This window comes from Lissotriton helveticus, chromosome 2_1 (genome assembly GCF_964261635.1).
Source record: "Lissotriton helveticus chromosome 2_1, aLisHel1.1, whole genome shotgun sequence".
In the NCBI taxonomy this organism is placed as follows: domain Eukaryota; kingdom Metazoa; phylum Chordata; class Amphibia; order Caudata; family Salamandridae; genus Lissotriton; species Lissotriton helveticus.
Window position 1 is genome coordinate 121,416,201 of NC_136059.1, and position 17,291 is coordinate 121,433,491.

At 43.5% G+C, this 17,291-nt stretch overlaps 1 long non-coding RNA gene across 1 annotated transcript; it reads left to right on the forward strand.

Moving 5' to 3' along the window:
- The first annotated feature begins 1,250 nt into the window (after positions 1 to 1,250).
- LOC144819245 (uncharacterized) lies at positions 1,251 to 17,075 on the forward strand. Its single transcript, XR_013607245.1, has 2 exons — positions 1,251 to 1,393; positions 16,131 to 17,075. It is a non-coding gene; the product is annotated as an uncharacterized LOC144819245 (long non-coding RNA).
- Positions 17,076 to 17,291: the final 216 nt, after the last annotated feature.

The window sequence follows — 17,291 nt, forward strand, 5'->3', positions numbered from 1 at the left end:
CACCCACTGACACCCATAGTAGAAGCAATGCTTTGTGCTGCCCTGAAAGAACCCTGAAATGACTCTTTTTGATCTTTAAAATACGAAGTGAAGTTCACACTCCCCTTTAGTTAGTATGTCAAGGTTTCTAGATAGCACCGAGCACCGCCGTGTGCCTGTCTATACCAAATAATGAAGGTGGCCTCAAGCAGTGCCACTCAAACCACATGTCCCGCCTAGAAAGCTCAGGAATATTGTGTGTTGCTCATTATGACGCCAAGTGCTTTTATTATCAATCAGTTTAAAAGTAAAAAAGGTCAGGAGTTGAGCACCCCCAGCCCCATTGGTTCATTCTAGAGAAGTCCGTCGACGCCTTGCTTCTCTCGAACCCTTGCACCCACCCCTGCAGACCCCTCAAGGACTCTCAGCTCCAGCCAGCCTGAGGGGTCGAAAGAGTGACCTCCATATGACCTCCCCACAGCCCCTCCCACAGGAACCTCTCTTCACTTGTATCATGCGATCTGGCAATAAAGTGCATGAACCATCGACAAAAAACATGCTACCTGACTGTTCAATGTTCACTTGTAAACACGTAAGCAGGGTCTACCCGATTACATGTGTAATAGTCTTTTTTTTTTCCTTCACATAAGGAACATCTATATTTATTTATTTTTAAAATAATAATTTGAAGGCCACTGTACTAAGGTGATGTCAAGGGCACAGACGGATTCTCCGTGGCTCGCTAAGAGCAAGTGACTCGAACTCCGACCGACCTTGTGTTATTTTAAAGAACTCTCTCTAAAGACAAGATAACCCGAATGAATGCGCCGTTCAGGTACAGCTCTGCTCGCCCACTTACTCGCTTGTTCTCTTGCTCCCCCCTTCACTCCCTCGATGGCTTGCTAGCTCCCTCCCTGAAGGCAGTAAATGCTTCCACTTTTCATTTTTAAGCTCCTGCAACATTCGTTACTTTGAAGATTCCTCAGAACTGGGGCAATCCGATCTGAAATGCAAACTCTTGTCTGCGGCAATTTCCTGAAAGCGCCTTGAGGGAATATTTTAATCAACAAAACTGCTGCAAAGTACAGAAAGAAGACAGCGGTTGTGAACATTTCCTTTGAAAAAAACTTCACCGTCACTATGTAAAGAAACGATCTCATTTCCTCGGTAAGTTCACAGGGTGTGTGGGTGGGAATGTGGATGGCCACTCCTCCTCCTCCCACAGCCCCGCCCTGGGAGGGCTGAGAGAGTATAAAAGCACCCAGGTGTCAGAGAGAGACACCCGCTGGTTCTCCCTGAGTGACCGAGACTGCCAGTGTGCTCTCAGCCTGAGAGACGCCTCCTGCTTCACCCGAGAGTGCCCAGAGACAGCCAGGAACACAGCCAGAGAGCCAAGCTGCTGCTTCGTCCGACGGTGAGCAAAGACAGCCAGGGCCCTGCATTATATTGTAATTGCATGTATATATAGCGCTTACTAACCCTGATGAGGCGCTGCATTCCTTTACGCCAAGCAGCATTCTGCTCCAAGGCCAAAGCTTAGTGGTTAATCCAGTATTATTGGCTATTGTTAATTAGGGGGATGAATTAATCAAGTAACTCCAAGTATTCATTCCAGTTTCTTTATAGCAGATGAAATTAATTGTGCTGAGGTGTCGCATTAGTGGGGGGGGGGGGGTATGTGAGCTCATGCAGAGGGTTGTTCTGGTCAGCAGATGAGCATCAGGTGTGACTGGTAATTTTCAGGTTGCAGCTGTTCAGTGGCGGCTGGTGAAATTTGAAACTGGTGAGGGGTATGCAGCAAGCGAGCCTGATGGCAATTAGGGGAGTTCGGGGGTGCAACTTTGCAGAACGAATGTCAGAATAACACAACAGCTAAAGGCATAGTTATAAGAGCATGCATTTCTATTGTTTTCTAGCGCCACTCATGTCAGTGTAGGCTGTCAGAGCACTAAGCATATCTTTACATCACACACACACATTGCACAGAGACAATGAATCAATCATACGTGTGTGAATCAGTCCACAGGATACGTTACATAGGACAGAGATCCACAAGTGTAGGAGTCATATGTCATCCATACTGGTAGGCAGTATAGTTTAAGAGTGCTTGATCTGGAGAGGATGTTTCACTCTTGAAGCCTTCATTTTTTGACAAATTTCACATTCTAGAACAGTGGTTCCCAAACTTTTGACTCCTGAGGACCCCCACTGAATCAATACTGGAAGCCGGGGACCCCCAAGCAATTTGTACAATTTCAATAAAAAAAATTAGAACAGTAATTCGCAAAAAATACATAAACAAGTACACATGAAACAAATACTTGCATTACTAAAGCTTTTATTATTTTATATTGAAAAATATTCAAAAATCAAAACATTTTAATGGGAAGGATGGTGCTGCATTTCGGCTACTAACTTTTCAATGTTTGGTTTTATTTCAGAAAGTTGAATCCTTAGGTCAGAGTCAACATTTTGCAAGTGATTTCTGCACTTATTTTTAAGGTACATAAGATTTGAGAAAGCCTTTTCACATAAATATGTGGTGGGGAAAGGAAGTAAAACCTTAAGTGCCTTGTGCGATAATTCAGGGTAATCTGTTCGTACATGCAGCCAAAAATTTGTCAGACTCAGAGACTTTTCCTTGAATTGAAGTTTAAGTGCACTATCTGTAGAGATTTCAATCAAACCGTATTCTTCAGATGCGGTCAGTCCCTCTAAATTGTCAATATCTACATTAAAAGGATCTTTAATCCAGTTTTTGCTTTCATCTGGAAGTGGAAAGTACTGGCAAAAACTACACCGCATATATTGGATATGCTGGATAAAAAGTTCTAAGACTTTGTTCGATAATTCGTCATCAGCAGATTCCAAGAATGTCTTCAGGTTCTGAAAAGAATCAAAATTTCTTTGTGATAAGCGATGAGTCCATAAGTCTAATTTTTTTATCATTGCCTCAATCTTGTCTTCAACATTAAAAATTGTGATACCTACTCCTTGCATACTCAAATTGAGTGCATTTAAATGGGTGAAGATGTCTGCCATATATGCCAGCATAGCTAGCCAAGTATAATCATGTAAACGCACGTTAAGTGGAAATGGAGATTTCAGTTCAGTGAAGAAAACTCTGATTTTATCTCTTAATTCAAAAAGGCGAAACAAAACTCTACAACGAGACAGCCATCTGACATCTGCATGCAGCAAAAGCTGATGATGATCACTATCCATGAACTGACAAAGCTGTTCAAAAAGCCTTGAATTTAGTGACCTAGCTTTAATAAAATTTACAATTTTGACTGACTGATTAAACACCTTTTTTAATTCCTCCGGTATCTTCTTAGTGGCTAATGATTCTCGATGAATGCAACAATGATGCCATACAACTGAAGGGTTAATTTCCCTTATTCGTGCTACAAGTCCAGTTAGTCTCCCAGACATGGCACGTGCCCCGTATGTGCTGATTCCTATGCATTTGGACCACTGAATTCCATTTGATGTCAGAAAATCATCAAAACAGTTGAAGACCTCTTCAGCAGTGTTATGTATCAAATAGCGGCAGAATAGTAAATCTTCAATAATGTTCCCCTCAAAATCGTATGTAACGTAGCACATGAGATGAAATGTATTTGCTATATCTGTAGTTTCATCTACTTGCAGGCTATAATGCAGACTTTTACAAATTCTTTCGATTAACTGTTCCTTTATGTTGCCTGAAATTTTGTCAATTCGCTTTTTCACAGTGTTGTTAGATAATGGCACCAAATGTAAATCTGTTGCTGCTTTTTCTCTAACCATTGCTGTCACCATGGCTTTAGCAGCAGGTACTATTAGTTCTTCAGCAATTGTATGAGGTTTTCCAGCTTTTGCTATGAGAATGGGCACTTCATATGAAGCTTTCAGAGCATTTTCATTAACAGATCCTGTTGCAGTTTTATTAATTATTTTTCTACTTGTTAGGAGATCTTGCTCTTTATTCTTGAATAATTCTATGGATTTAGTTGTATGTTCTTTATGCTTAGTTTCCAAGTGCCTTGTAATTTAGAAGGTTTCATGGCCTCATTTGACAACATTTCATAACATAGCACGCATTGTGGTTGCAGTTCATGTTCTGAACCTGAACATGTGAAACCTATTAGTAAATATTCACCATTGTATCTCCGACACTTCCTTTTCTTTTCACTTAAATCATTTCCTTTTGACCATGATGGCCCATCATTGATTTCCTCAGTGGCTTTCCGCTTAAGGTTAAGCCAGCGATCCATCTTCCTTATGTTTGAGATACAAATGACGAGTCTATTTCACAACAGGTTATGGAATCAATTTCTATCCAAGCTTTTTGGTGAGGCACGTAGTAGACCTTCACTACTTTACCTACTACAGGTTGCCCTCATCAGATGTTTCCGGACTATATATGCTTTAACGTTTAGAGATAAAGCAGCACCTGTAAGAAGATTTTAACACTGTTTCAGCACTCGTTGAAAAGACAGAAGACACTAGCAAATCATATGCATTGATATGAGAATCTTATGCCCCTGCTTCAAGATAATTCCACTTCCTCAGTTTAATTAAACATAGCTCATTCATTTGGCCTCCATTGTGGAAGCAGTCCATTGTTGATTGCACAGAGAGATTCGCACAATAATATGGGAAAATATGATCAGGCTTGAAGTTAAGCGAGAACACTTCAGAAAGTAATTTTGTCTGCTACACACTGACCGGTGGTCTGAGGTTGAGATTCAATTTACACCTGAGTGTCACAGAAGTTTCCTGTGTGGTTTCTGGCAGCCATGGGACATGGCATGAGCAGCTGATGTGACATTGAGAATAGTTAAATGCCTACACATACATACCAACATTTTAGTAGAGGAAAGTGGGTTATTTAAAAAAAATGTTTGGAGAATGTATTTCCTCCATTTACGTCCATCGAAGCAGAGGCAATTTCAGGCAGGAGACAGCCGGAATTTGGTCCATTGGCATGGCCATGTATGCATACAGTGGTCCATTATTTAGTGGTACAAGCCTTCTGCTCTCAGCCATAGCACTACCTCTACATTCTCCTTTCAGAGGCTACGAGTAGTGACCCTTCCTTGCTTAAACAGGCTGAATGACTGAATTATTAGCATGTTTACCTATACACCGTTTAAAAAGGTCGAAAAATATTATACATTTATGAAGCACTTTATAATAAAGACATGCCCCAAGTAGCAAACCAATGTGAACATTCTAACAAGATAGTACACACATCGATGAGCCCAGTGTATAGAGCAAAATTAAGCCCTACAGTAGGAGTTCCTCATGGAAGTGCAAGAGATGGCAGTATGGTATCTGCATAGGAGGCATATTGTTTCAGCAAGATCATGGAACAATGTTATTCCAATTACCATAAACACCTGGTAGGCATAATCTTTAGTCACAGACAGTAGAACAACATGTTATCACTAATGGGTGAGCAGTGCAGTTAAGGCATATTTTATAGAGGCCTCACATGGCACCTGATGAGACCCTCTCCTGTTAAGGTGCCCACTGCCTCCATCCCGTGCCAATAACAAACCACAAAGGCAACACATTGTCTATTAAGTGGTCCTGATAAGGGAGCATATTCCACAACCGTTCAGGCATACACAAATAGCATTTTTACACAGGGGCAACTCGTAGCTCCCCGAAGACCCTAGTGACTGGTTCTATATAACGCAAAGTAGACACAAGGATATTAGGTATCAGAGCACTTTACATGACCACCAGTTTCGTTACTGTTGGACACATTCATTGTTGTTAGGCAGTGGGAGATTAACTGATTTGCCCAGAATCCCAGGATGTTGAGCGTCCCTGCTGAGACTCAAACCCGGTTCACCAGCTTCGAGGTTGACCTCGCATGACAGGACAGCCCAGTTCAAAGTCAGCAGGAGATTAGGTCTTTGTGTGCAAACTAATCCCCAAACAAAAATATATTACTTTGTCAACCTGGTGATCAGTGATATGTAAGTGATTCTTTTGTCGAAGCAAAACACCTTTTGAATTCCAGCTCAGTCTCCCCCGGGAGGGTCAGTGGTACAATCCTCACTTCCGCTGGTCTATCAGATGAGTATTTCCATTACAGTCCTCTTTAAATTTAGAAGCAGGGGCGAGGTGGAGCTGAAAGAAAAAGCATTGGCATAGCCAATAGGTCTCGCCTTTGGGACCTTATAAGTGTTTAGCCAGAGATATTGACTTAGCCTATGTCTTTAAGCTGTGCTGTACAGAAGTCTGCAGCATGCTGGAAAGTTATAATAAAGGAGTGGCAGAAGCAAACTCCACCCAGGCTTAATTGTGGGTTAGGCACAGGGCCCGACTGGCCAAAGGCTGTGCACATTGGGAAGGGAACACATTCAGAAGTTGAGTTTACTTGTTAGTATAGTTTGACAGGGGGAATTTCTTATTCTAAAATGAAGAACTCTTTTAATTACAAAAATATTTTATTGAATTGAGAAGAAAAGATCTAAAAGTGCAACAACTACAATCCAACGATAACTATAATAAAATAATAAACGAACGCTTGTGAACCCAAAAATAAATGGAGAAGCATGAGGTTAACGGAGGCGAGAGAGCGCTTACTGACAAATGAAAGACTGTGGTACAAATATGGGAAATTTCAAATTACACATTTGCGACCCGGGTCTTGGATGCGTAATATGAGAAACAGCGATTCTTTGATTGTCGCAGCTTCTTTTTGTCACTTGTGATCATGTGCTTAAAGACGATGAGACCTTACTTAGAAATAAAATGTAGGTCCTTCTAATTGCAATGTTTGACTATTTTTGCAAGGTCTGACCGTAGAAATCTTTCTGTCTACGAGCCACAATATTGCACATATTCATATGTAGCAACAACCTACTAACATGACCCATGCTCAGTCCCCATCACGGGCGTAACACAAGCCCCTGAAGCCCTTGCGGGCAAGGGTGTCCCAAACCTTCTGAAGCTCCATGCATCCCCTGCCCCCATGCTCAAGGCCAGGCACAGCAGCCAAGTATCATGCATCAGACGTGTACCATTGCAGTGGTGTGGGGACTCGCAAGTGAGTGCTGCAGCCAGCCAGGTGTGTACAGTGTGTGCAGGGCACAAGTCCTAAAAAATTAAGTGGGGGGACGCTGTCACCGGAAGTGATGTCATGACAGGAAGTGACGTCACGAAAGGTGGCTTGCACCATCGAGATCATTGCCTCCCCTCACTCTCCCCTTAGATGCGATTGCATCTTAGAAGCCAGCTCTGGGAGTGTCAGAGAGGCTTGGCTTTAAACTTACACGTCATGTGTCAGTGGGGATTTTCTTACCATGCAGGTCTTGGTCTCGTCCCAGAGAGCCCTAAGAGAGAAGTCCAGCTGTTTGGCAGGGGGGACGGTGTCCCCCCCGGGAAAATAGGTGGGGGGACACGTCCACCCACGTGGTACCCCAACTCGAACCCTGAGTGTGTGTTAATTTGGTAATGCAAAGCTCAGACTGTCGCCACATTGGTTTTACACTCTCTTCAGTGCTCTTTGGCCAAGATAATCCACAAGTTCATGCATATAAACTGACTGCCAAAGTATTTGTTTTAAAAAAAATGGGTGGCACCACTACATCACTCTGGGACACCACCACATCACTCAGGGGCACCACCACATCACTCTGGGACATCACCACATCACTCAGGGGCACCGCCCCACATCATTCAGGAACACCACCACATCACTCAGGGGCACCACCACATCACTCTGGGACACCACCACATCACGCAGGGACACCACCACATCACTCATGAGCACCACCACATCACACTCGGGGACACCACCACATCACTCTGGGACACCACCACATCACTCTGGGACACCACCACATCACTCTGGGGGACACCACCACATCACTCAGCCCAACCACATCATCACTCAGCACCACAACAGCACTGACCTTTCTTGCTACCAACAAGCATTGCCATAGCCGATAGGACTCGCATTAGGAAAGTGTAAGCTATTGGCTTTGTGAATAACAATGCTATTAATTTATATATTTTCAAAGCCAATACATATTAAAAAAAATGAGTCATTTACAATACTAATAGCTCACACTTTCCTAAGGTGAGACCTATTGCATTGTAAATGCTTGTTTAAATGATTCTTATGCAGCGTGTGTCAGACAGGCCTGTAGGGAAACCCGCAGATAGAGAGACAGAACTGTGCTCATATTTGTTGAATGTCACTCCTAATTACAGACTTGATGCTTCTCACCGCGCTCATGTATTTTCTTCATGATAAACCCACGTGTAAATGTGCAATAATGATCGTTAACTCGTATTCTGTGGGCACGTTTAGTGTCGCTCCCGGGTACTGTACCGGGGACACTTGGGAGATGTCACGCTTTCCCACGTGTTGTGTGAGCATCTTGTTCCACAGGCTTGCTCTCAGTCCTATTACTGACCGTTGCACTTTTTAAAGTGAGAGAGAAGGTATGTAAAGCGCTCTGATACCTACGGGTAAAGCTAGCGCTATATAACACTTTTAAAATAAAAATAAAATTAGGGCACAGGGAAGTCCCCACCACAACGTTTTACAAAAGTGCTATTCTTAACCTCTGACTCTCAGCTGGATCAAACTGAGGAATGTGAAGGCAGTGGTTGTCTGTGAAAACTTCTACAGCGCATCAATCCTGAAGCCGTGAAATCCTAGGCCTTCATTATATTAATTTATAGTCAAGTGTGCAGCAGATGAAAAGACAAGAAGTAAAGGGGAAGGGTCATCAGTAAAGAAGATTGTACCTGGAAATATACAGTCACTACTGGGTATGGTTTAAGAAACTTTTGCAGTCATCGAAAGGAAAGGAAAAGATTAAAATGCAGATACGGAAGCCGTTTGCACAGCTGCCTTCGCGGCTTCATCAGCCAATGAATTCCCTGCATCATGAACGCCATCACGTTGATGACTCAGTGTATGGATCACGTGAGTCTTTTGTAGTTCTTTCTGTATAGAACTACTTGCTCCCAAAGCATTTTATGCTTAATTGTGTCACCTTTTGCATCTTTGAACCCGTTTTGAACCCAGTTCTGAACGCAATAATACGAATCGCACACTATGAGTGTGGGGAATTCGGGGTCGATATTTTCAAGCATCATCTTGAATGCCTATAGTTCAGCTCGCTGAGCTTTACAGTCCCCGAGAGATTGTGTTTTTGTGACCATAGGTCTGAATTTACGATCGTGACAGTGACCTTCAACAATCGCAGACGCTGCACTATACGCCTGCGAGGGTTCTCTCTTTTGCTACCGCAGTTTGAACCGCTGTCAGAATTTTTTTTTCATTTAATCTTGTGTGTGCAAGTGTGATTTATGAGCTATTGGTACCTTTTCACCTTCATTAAAGGTTAGGTATGTGAATCCACATCTTCCAGGGATTATTCGGATTACGAGGTTGCGTACGTTTACGCGTGTCTGTAAGTGTTTTGTTGTTAACGTGTCTGTTTGCACTGAATGCAACATTTCCAATTTGATTGTTTAAAATCAGGTTTGATTAGTTCATAGAGAGGTTTAACTCTTTCTGCGTAGTTTAGAATGTAAGTTCTTATGAAATTCAGGAAACCTAGAATCGACTGTAAGATTTTCAGCGTTCTTGGAGGTTGGAGCAGCGCACACTTTTCTAAAAAGTTGGCTGCCAGGCTCTTGCCTTCACTTGAAAGTTTGTATCCTAAGAATAAGACGTTGAGATGGGCAGTTTGTGATTTCTTAAAATTGAATTTGTACCCTTCCGATGTGAAACCAAGTATTATGGTGTTCACTCTGTTCAAGTGCCTGTCCAAATCATCGTCTGTAAGATAAATGTCATCGACATAAGATCATGCCTCATCATTCATCATACGTTTGTAGTAACTCTGTTGCTCTGGCTGAAAATAACCCTGGACTATTCTTGAATCCCTGGGGGAGACAGCAAAATTTTCGCTGTAACCCCATTGTTGAGAAAGCGGTTAAGTACCTGCTTTCAGGTCCAATATTCTGGCAGAAGAAACCGTTAGAAATATCTAATGTGGTTTTATACTTCTTCGCACTTTGTTATTCATTAGTGCTGCACTGTGTGAATTTTGTACTGCAAAAGGTTTGCAACAAGTGTTTAAATGTCTGTAGTCCAAAACTAGACGATATGTATTGTCTGCTTTGGAGACAGGAAACAAAAGATTGTTGAAGGACGAGGTGCATGTTTCAATCACCCCTTGGTATTCAAGTTGATTTAAAATCTCCCTGACTTGTTTTTAAGCTTCTTGCTTGGCAGGATGCTGTCTTTGCATTCTCGGTTGTGTTTTTAACTGGATTTTGAGGAGAGGAGAGTCCTCATCCCATCCTACATGATTTTTATATAATGCTGGAGCCTGGGCAACTGCACATTTTCTGGCATATGTATATTTTCTATGAATTGGAATGTGATTCGAGAAGGCTGGCATAATGATACTTTTCAGCCAGAAGAATGTCATAACCCTTTGAGAGTTTTTCCCAAAAGAGTGCTCTTATTTTCCTAGTTATGTCCCTCCATCCGGAGAGAGTTACTTCATATAAATTATGGGGTACACTAACCCTGGTGTTGGCAGTCTTCAGAGGAACCTTCAGGATCTTGCAAGCTATGGTGAACTCTGCTGCGCTGACTAGCATTGTCTGAGCCCACTCCCCGTTCTTCAGTTGTGTCCTAAAGATCCTCGGCATATCTGATTTTTAGACTTGCTACCTTCTTCTTGGAGAATTGTGGTTTCTTATTTTTTGGAACGTGTTGATCGTGCTCTGACCATCCTCTTCTTTCGTATTTCTGCGAGGAAGTCTGAAAGGTATGAGAGGAAGTGTATCAGAGGGCTCCTGTTGAGGAGACCTGCCTCTATACTGAGAACGCTTCTCTTTAGGAAGTGTCTGTTTAGTGTGCTCCCATTTCTTTTTAGGAGTTGTTAAATTATTTTTAATAAAGACTTTTTCTGGATTTTCTGTTAGTTGGGGTTTTGCTGGTTTCCCACCCAAACTATCTCTTCCCAGTTATTCATTGGAATTTTCAATTATTCTGGCCAGTTCATATGGTTGCTCAGTAAAATCAAGTTCTTTTAGTTTTTGGCGGATTGCCACCGATGCTGCCTCACCTTATATGTTAGCTAATAATATAGCAGAGACCTGTTTGAATTCTTTTAGTAGTTTCATACCAAGATTCAAGGCAGGCTCTGGTCTGTATTCATTTTGATTTTGTTTCAGGACATCTGGTAATACCGCCATAGACGGGACACCATGAGTTTTTGTGTAAATTGCAGCAAAGACTGTACCCCAAGTGTCACAGTCCTCCAGGTGTGGAGCAATCCCCATTGGTAAACAGATTGTTAAGATCCTGTGTTTCTCATGAGGAGTACTATCAGGAAATACTGCCTCTATTTCAGTAATCTTTTGAGCCAACCAGAACAGAATGCGTTCCCTTTTTGCGGGCAATTTACCAATGACTGATTGTATCATCTGTGCTGTGATTTTATTTGTGTTTCCCTGTGGAGGGATGTGCTGTGGAACTCTCACAGCTGGTTGGACTGTTAATGTCCGCATGACAAATTGAACCAATTTTCTATGTATTTTTAGTAATTGTTTTAGCTGAACCAGTAGTTCAGCACCTGTCATTCTTTCAATGTCAGGATGTGGTGTATAGCAGGCTAGTACTGGCCATGTTGCTCCTGGTCAACCTAGTGGACCGAGCCTGGAAATGTGATTTTGATGTTGTAGGGCGCCTTTAAACCAGAGCTGATGCTCTTGGTATGTTAATGGAATTTCAACATCCTCTAAAGGAGAGTATTCCGCTGGATGTTCCTCTACTTTGTAGTAATGGAACTCCTGTGTTACTGGATCTGCTGTAGGAAACAGAATTCATGAGTAGAATACTTCTGTCTTTCGATATTCGTGTGCCTCTATAACAAATATTACTCTACCACCCCTTGATGATACGCCATTTGTTATGAGCTTTACAGTGATGGTTTTTCTTACATTTACCGGGATAATTATAACATCCGGGTCATCTTCATTAAAACCTGGTTGGGCAGAATTTACTCTCCCAGGAGGGTCCTCGGTGGATATCTTTTTGACTGAAAGTTTGCAGAGCATGTTTCAAGGAAACAAAGATAAGGTGCACAATATTTTGGAACACTGTATCCTTCAACGTTGAACAAAACCAAAAACTAATACATAGGATTTTCTTGTCCTACTTTGTTTGTTGGTGGATATTTTATCCTTTTACCCACTCCAGACGTCTATAGGAGTATTTTACAGGAAAAAGGGATCTCTGTGAAAAAGCACGACTGAGTTACTCTAGTATCTAGCGTTAAATTAGTGCCTTACCAAACATTGGGCGCCATGTAGTCTGGTTCCTATATTCCCTATAGGCTCTGCACATTGGAATAATATATCCTATAGATATGACAGAGGACTTCTGTCAACTAGGTCTCTATCGAATATATTAGACTTAATTGTGAGTGCAGCTAGCTCAGAGGTCACTAGAAACTTTCTCGAATAAACAAGAAGGGATTCGTTTCTGACAGCCGCATAAACATGACAACTTTGTTTCCCCAAGATAAAAACGTATCTTCAGAGTTGTGGAAACATTAGATAGATATTTCACTAAGTCAGTCGTGCATGCTTCTTTTCACCAGAAGTGCAGAGAAAGTAAAGAGACGGGCGTGTTTTATTGAACAGTCTTCTTTCTCATGCAGGAGAAGTGAACTGTTACAATCGTAATACTAGTTGTAAAGTAAAACGCCTACAGCAAGAAGAGTATTATGAAATAATACTGTAAAAGCATGATATGGTTTCTAAGCCATAAAGTACATACATAAATAACAATGACTAAAATACTCAACTAGTGCTTCCAAAATATGCCTACCCCGATGTACCTAACCTAAGTCTAGTACGAGGGAAGAAGTAAGTGAGGTGTAGCTCAGAATTAGTATTTGGTTGCCCAGAATCTATCCAAGATTTCTCTTAGGGTCTAATCATCTCCGTACCTTGGTGTAGAAAGAAGGAGGTCTGGTATCTCTCTGTCTCAGGACTCGATTGCCCAACACCCCGCAAGCAGAGTGTTAGAATTGGGGGTCTCTGGTTGGCACAGGTAAGTACTTGTGACAAGCAGGGACCCTCTCCTCTAGTCAGGGCAAGGGACTTACTCTTCAAAATAACCCCTGCTCACCTTCTAGGTAGTGTGGTGCAAGCAGACAAGGCTAAACTTCAGAGCGTTATGGGTTAAGCATTTATGACCACATACAGTAATTCAATGATACACCACAAATGGACACCAGTCTAGTTTTGTATCAAAAATAAGTATTTTTATATAAGGCTTAGCACAAGACTCAGATAACGTTTGTAAAACGAGGCCACAATACTATTTAGCAATAAAATAAGGATTCTGTTAAAATTGCGTAGTTGTGGGTTCCTGTGCGCGTTGCGCACTCTTGTCCGACTCTCACCGTTAAAAAACAATGTCAAAAATGTATTAAACAAGCGTTGCGGACTCCGTGGTCCGAGGCGTACACACTGTGGTACACGTTTGAGTGACAGTATCTTTTTGCGATGAGGAGTCTGGCTCGAATGCGGCATCCGGGACATGTAGGCAACATAAAGATGCTGGCGACTCCTCTGCAAGGCGGGCCCCGGCTCTGGTAGGCGTCTTGGTGTGAGGCGTAGAGCAGGGGGGCCTCGGGGAGTGGGGCGGGCGATGGCAGTTGCGTTTGGCGGTCACAGTGTTCGAGCCGTACCTTCGGTTCGTAGCTGCTGATTCAATGCGGGCAGCGCAGCACGAGGCAACCAGTACGAGGCGTACGGCCGGGCTCTCTCAGTGCGGCACGGCCCCGGTGATCACGAGTGCGATGCGGGGCGGCTGGTACGCTTCGTGCGTACGAGCCGTCCTTGGCTTTGTGAAGCACTTCTGTCAGGGCTTCCAGCGGTGTGGGCGGCGAGGCGAGCACTGCGGCTCGATAAGTGGGAAAGAGTGAGGCAGAGTGCGGGCGGCCCAGCGGGATGGTGCGAGGGTCGGCTCGTAGCGGAGCAGCTCACACGGTGTGGGGGCGGCCAGGCACAAGCGTCACGGCAAAAGGAGGGGACGAGGCGCACTGGGATCGCGGCTCCAGCAATTAGGAAGGGCAAAGTTCAGCAGACGTGTCAGCGAAGGCAGGAGGAGTCCAATAGTCCTGGGACTTCATACAGGGGGCAAGCTCACCCACAAGCCCTTGGAGATTGTTTGAAGCACAAGTAGCAAAAAGTCTCTTTCAGTCCTTTTTCTCTCCTTTCTCAGCAAGGCACCCACTGCAGGCCAATCCCCCAGGTCAGGGACAGTACTCCTCCTCACAGCTTATTCCAGGTCCTTCTCCTCGGGCAGAGGTTCTTCATGGTCAAACAGGATCTAATTTCTTAGGAGCAGGGCTCCAATATTTATACTGCATTTCTTTTGTTCTTTGAGGCCAGGGGGCCTTTGCCTTGTTCAGTCCAGTTTTGAGCACTTTCTTGTGATGACTCTGGCTTGTCTTTTCAGTGTGCAGGGCAGAGACATCACTCTCCACAGGAGGTGGAGCCAGCATTGTGGTGGCAGAGCACAGCCCTATTCAGAGTCAAGGGGCACTCCTCCCACCCATCCTGGTGTAATCGTGCTATTCACCACCTAGCTGCCAGACTGTCTCCTGGAATTCCCCAGCCCTGTCACTCACACAAACCAAACAGCAGATACACATCAGAGCAGAGGCGGGCTGAAATGGTTAGGCAAGCAAATACCAACTTTCTAAAAGTGGTATTTGCAAACACAGAACATTAAAATAAACTTGGCTAAAAGATGTATTTGATTATTCTGAGTTCAGGCATACCAAACTCGAATTTCTACCTTGTTCCCTGAGCCTGCTAGGATTATAGAGTGTAATAATTCCAGCAGCCCATTCTGGCCTATGAGAACAGGTAGCCTTACAATAGTGAAACACGAAAATGGCTGTAATTCACTATTAGGACATGCCACACACATCAGGGCTTGTCCTTCCTTATGCTTACAATGCACCCTGTCCTTGGGCCTATCATAGGGGTGACTCACATTAAGTAAAGGGAAGGTCTAGGGCTGGCAAGTGTGTGCACTCGCCTAGCCAGCATGACAGTACCAGACTGTACACAGGTTCTGCAGTGGCAGACCTCAGACACATTTTACAAGGCTGCTTCTGTGGGTGGCACAACCCGTGCTGCATGCCCACTAGCAGCCTTTGAATTTAAAAGCCCTGGTGCTCCTGGTGCACTTTACTGGGGTCTGACAGTAAACCAAATAAGCCAATCATGGAATTCAATCAATGTATACATTTTTCATAGGGAGCACTTGCACTGTGGCACTGAGTGGCAGTGGCAAAGTGCTCTGAGCAGCTAACACCAGCAAAACATATGAGGCACAGAAGCAAAAAGTGAAAGGGAAACTCACGCCAAGGTGCCAGGTCTAACAGGGAGCCTGGCAACACTGGAGCTGGATTTCTCGGCCAGAGAAAAGACAGCGTCTCTCCGAGTACGTCGGCATCCTTCGACACTTGCTGCAGCGAGCATTGTCGGGTAGATAGATAGTCGAACTGCTCCCAACCACCGTGTGTTTACTAGGGCACGTGTGGGCACATTTATACCTTGAAGGTGCCGAGTTTGACGTAATGTTGGACATAATAACGTCATCAAATTCTCGAGTTCTTTGAAAACTTCAGGAGTTCTTGGATACATCAATACTCAAGCTGGGGGAGGTTCCTGACTGCTGAAGGCAGTTTTTTCCAAGAAATCGTTGTGGATTTTTGGAACTGGTGGAAGTAACTGGTGGAAGTAGCCATGACGTATTTGGACTGCATGTGCTGTGTCTAAATATGGTTATGATTTCAATGCCTATATAAGGAGAAGGGGATTTATACCTATATATGGGCATGAATCGGGAAAATTACACCAGGGTCCTAAAATCCTACACAACAGTTGTACAGAAAATGAACCAAGCAGAATAAAAAAAATCCTATCACTGAAACGAGACACCTCTTAATGATTTCAGCTATGCCAGTCGTTCAAATTTATGCAGATTAACATGATCCTCCAGAAAGAGACAAGCTTCTGTCAATCAAACGTAGTCTTTAATTTCATATTAACCAGATGCACATTTTTCACCATTACAGGACAGCCTGCGAGTCAAGCTGCTGCTTCTCCTCAGGTCTTCCAGGTCACACCGTCTAAGAGACACCAGCGTGTGCTTCACCTGAAAGACCCTCACAGTGCCTAGCACCAGAGTCTGCTGACTTTAAGCGCTCACAGAAGAATCGACGATGAGCATCATCTACTTCTACCCTGAATTCGGCTTCAAGGGTGAAGTTTCTGTGGCTGTCACTGAAGATCTTTCAAGTTTGTCATCAATTGATTTCCTGAAGCGGGCCAAGTAAATGAAAGTAAGAGGCGACCCCTGCGTTGTCTTTAAAGACATAAACTTCAAAGATGAGTTTGAGTTGTTTGTGGAGGGGGAATACAAGAATCTATTTGAATTTTCTGAAGTGATCTCGTCAGTGCGCGTTGTGATGGGCGGTCTGGGAAATCCAAAAATCACCATCTATGAGAATGAAGATTACAGTGGCAAATCCGCCACTTTAACATCAGCTACCCCAAAACTGAATTTTTGTCAAATGAATAACATGATCTCTTCTCACAAAGTTACAAATGGAGCCTGGTGCCTCTACGAGGAGGAAGACTACAAGGGTGCCAGAATCGTGGCCCTGGCTGGAGACAGCCTGCCTAACTATAACAGCATCAACTTTAACAGCAAAGTCAGCTCCATGAAGCCTTACCAATAGTGAGGAAGCCTCCCTGAGATAAGAGTGTCGAAGGCATGTCCTGATTGGCCAGCTCCCTCGTGTCTGCCAATCACTCTACTTTACACGTACCACATGGCAAGAGGGACTTTATTCATCAGCATATCTTCTACATTGTTTTAACACTTCTAACTGAGCTGTTTTCACAATCTCTTTCTTACTATCTTTATTTACCTGAACAGGTGTACAAGGTGTGTAGCTTCTGCTTCTCCGGTTTCAGCCCTCTCTGCATGAAATAAAGCAGCGCTCACAACAAATCTACCTTTGATGTTGTCTGTGTGGTCTGTAGGCCTGCCTACTTGACTGCAGCCCACTGCAGAAGGACGTGTGTTTTACTGTACACTGAAACTGTGCTGTCTCCATCTGGTGCCACTGTCTTCTTGACTGGGGGTTGAAATGGGGAAGGCTGGTATCCAAACTTAGCTACAAACAGATGGTGCTTTCTTACCTTGGGCTTTAAGAAGTTCCCTGAAACAA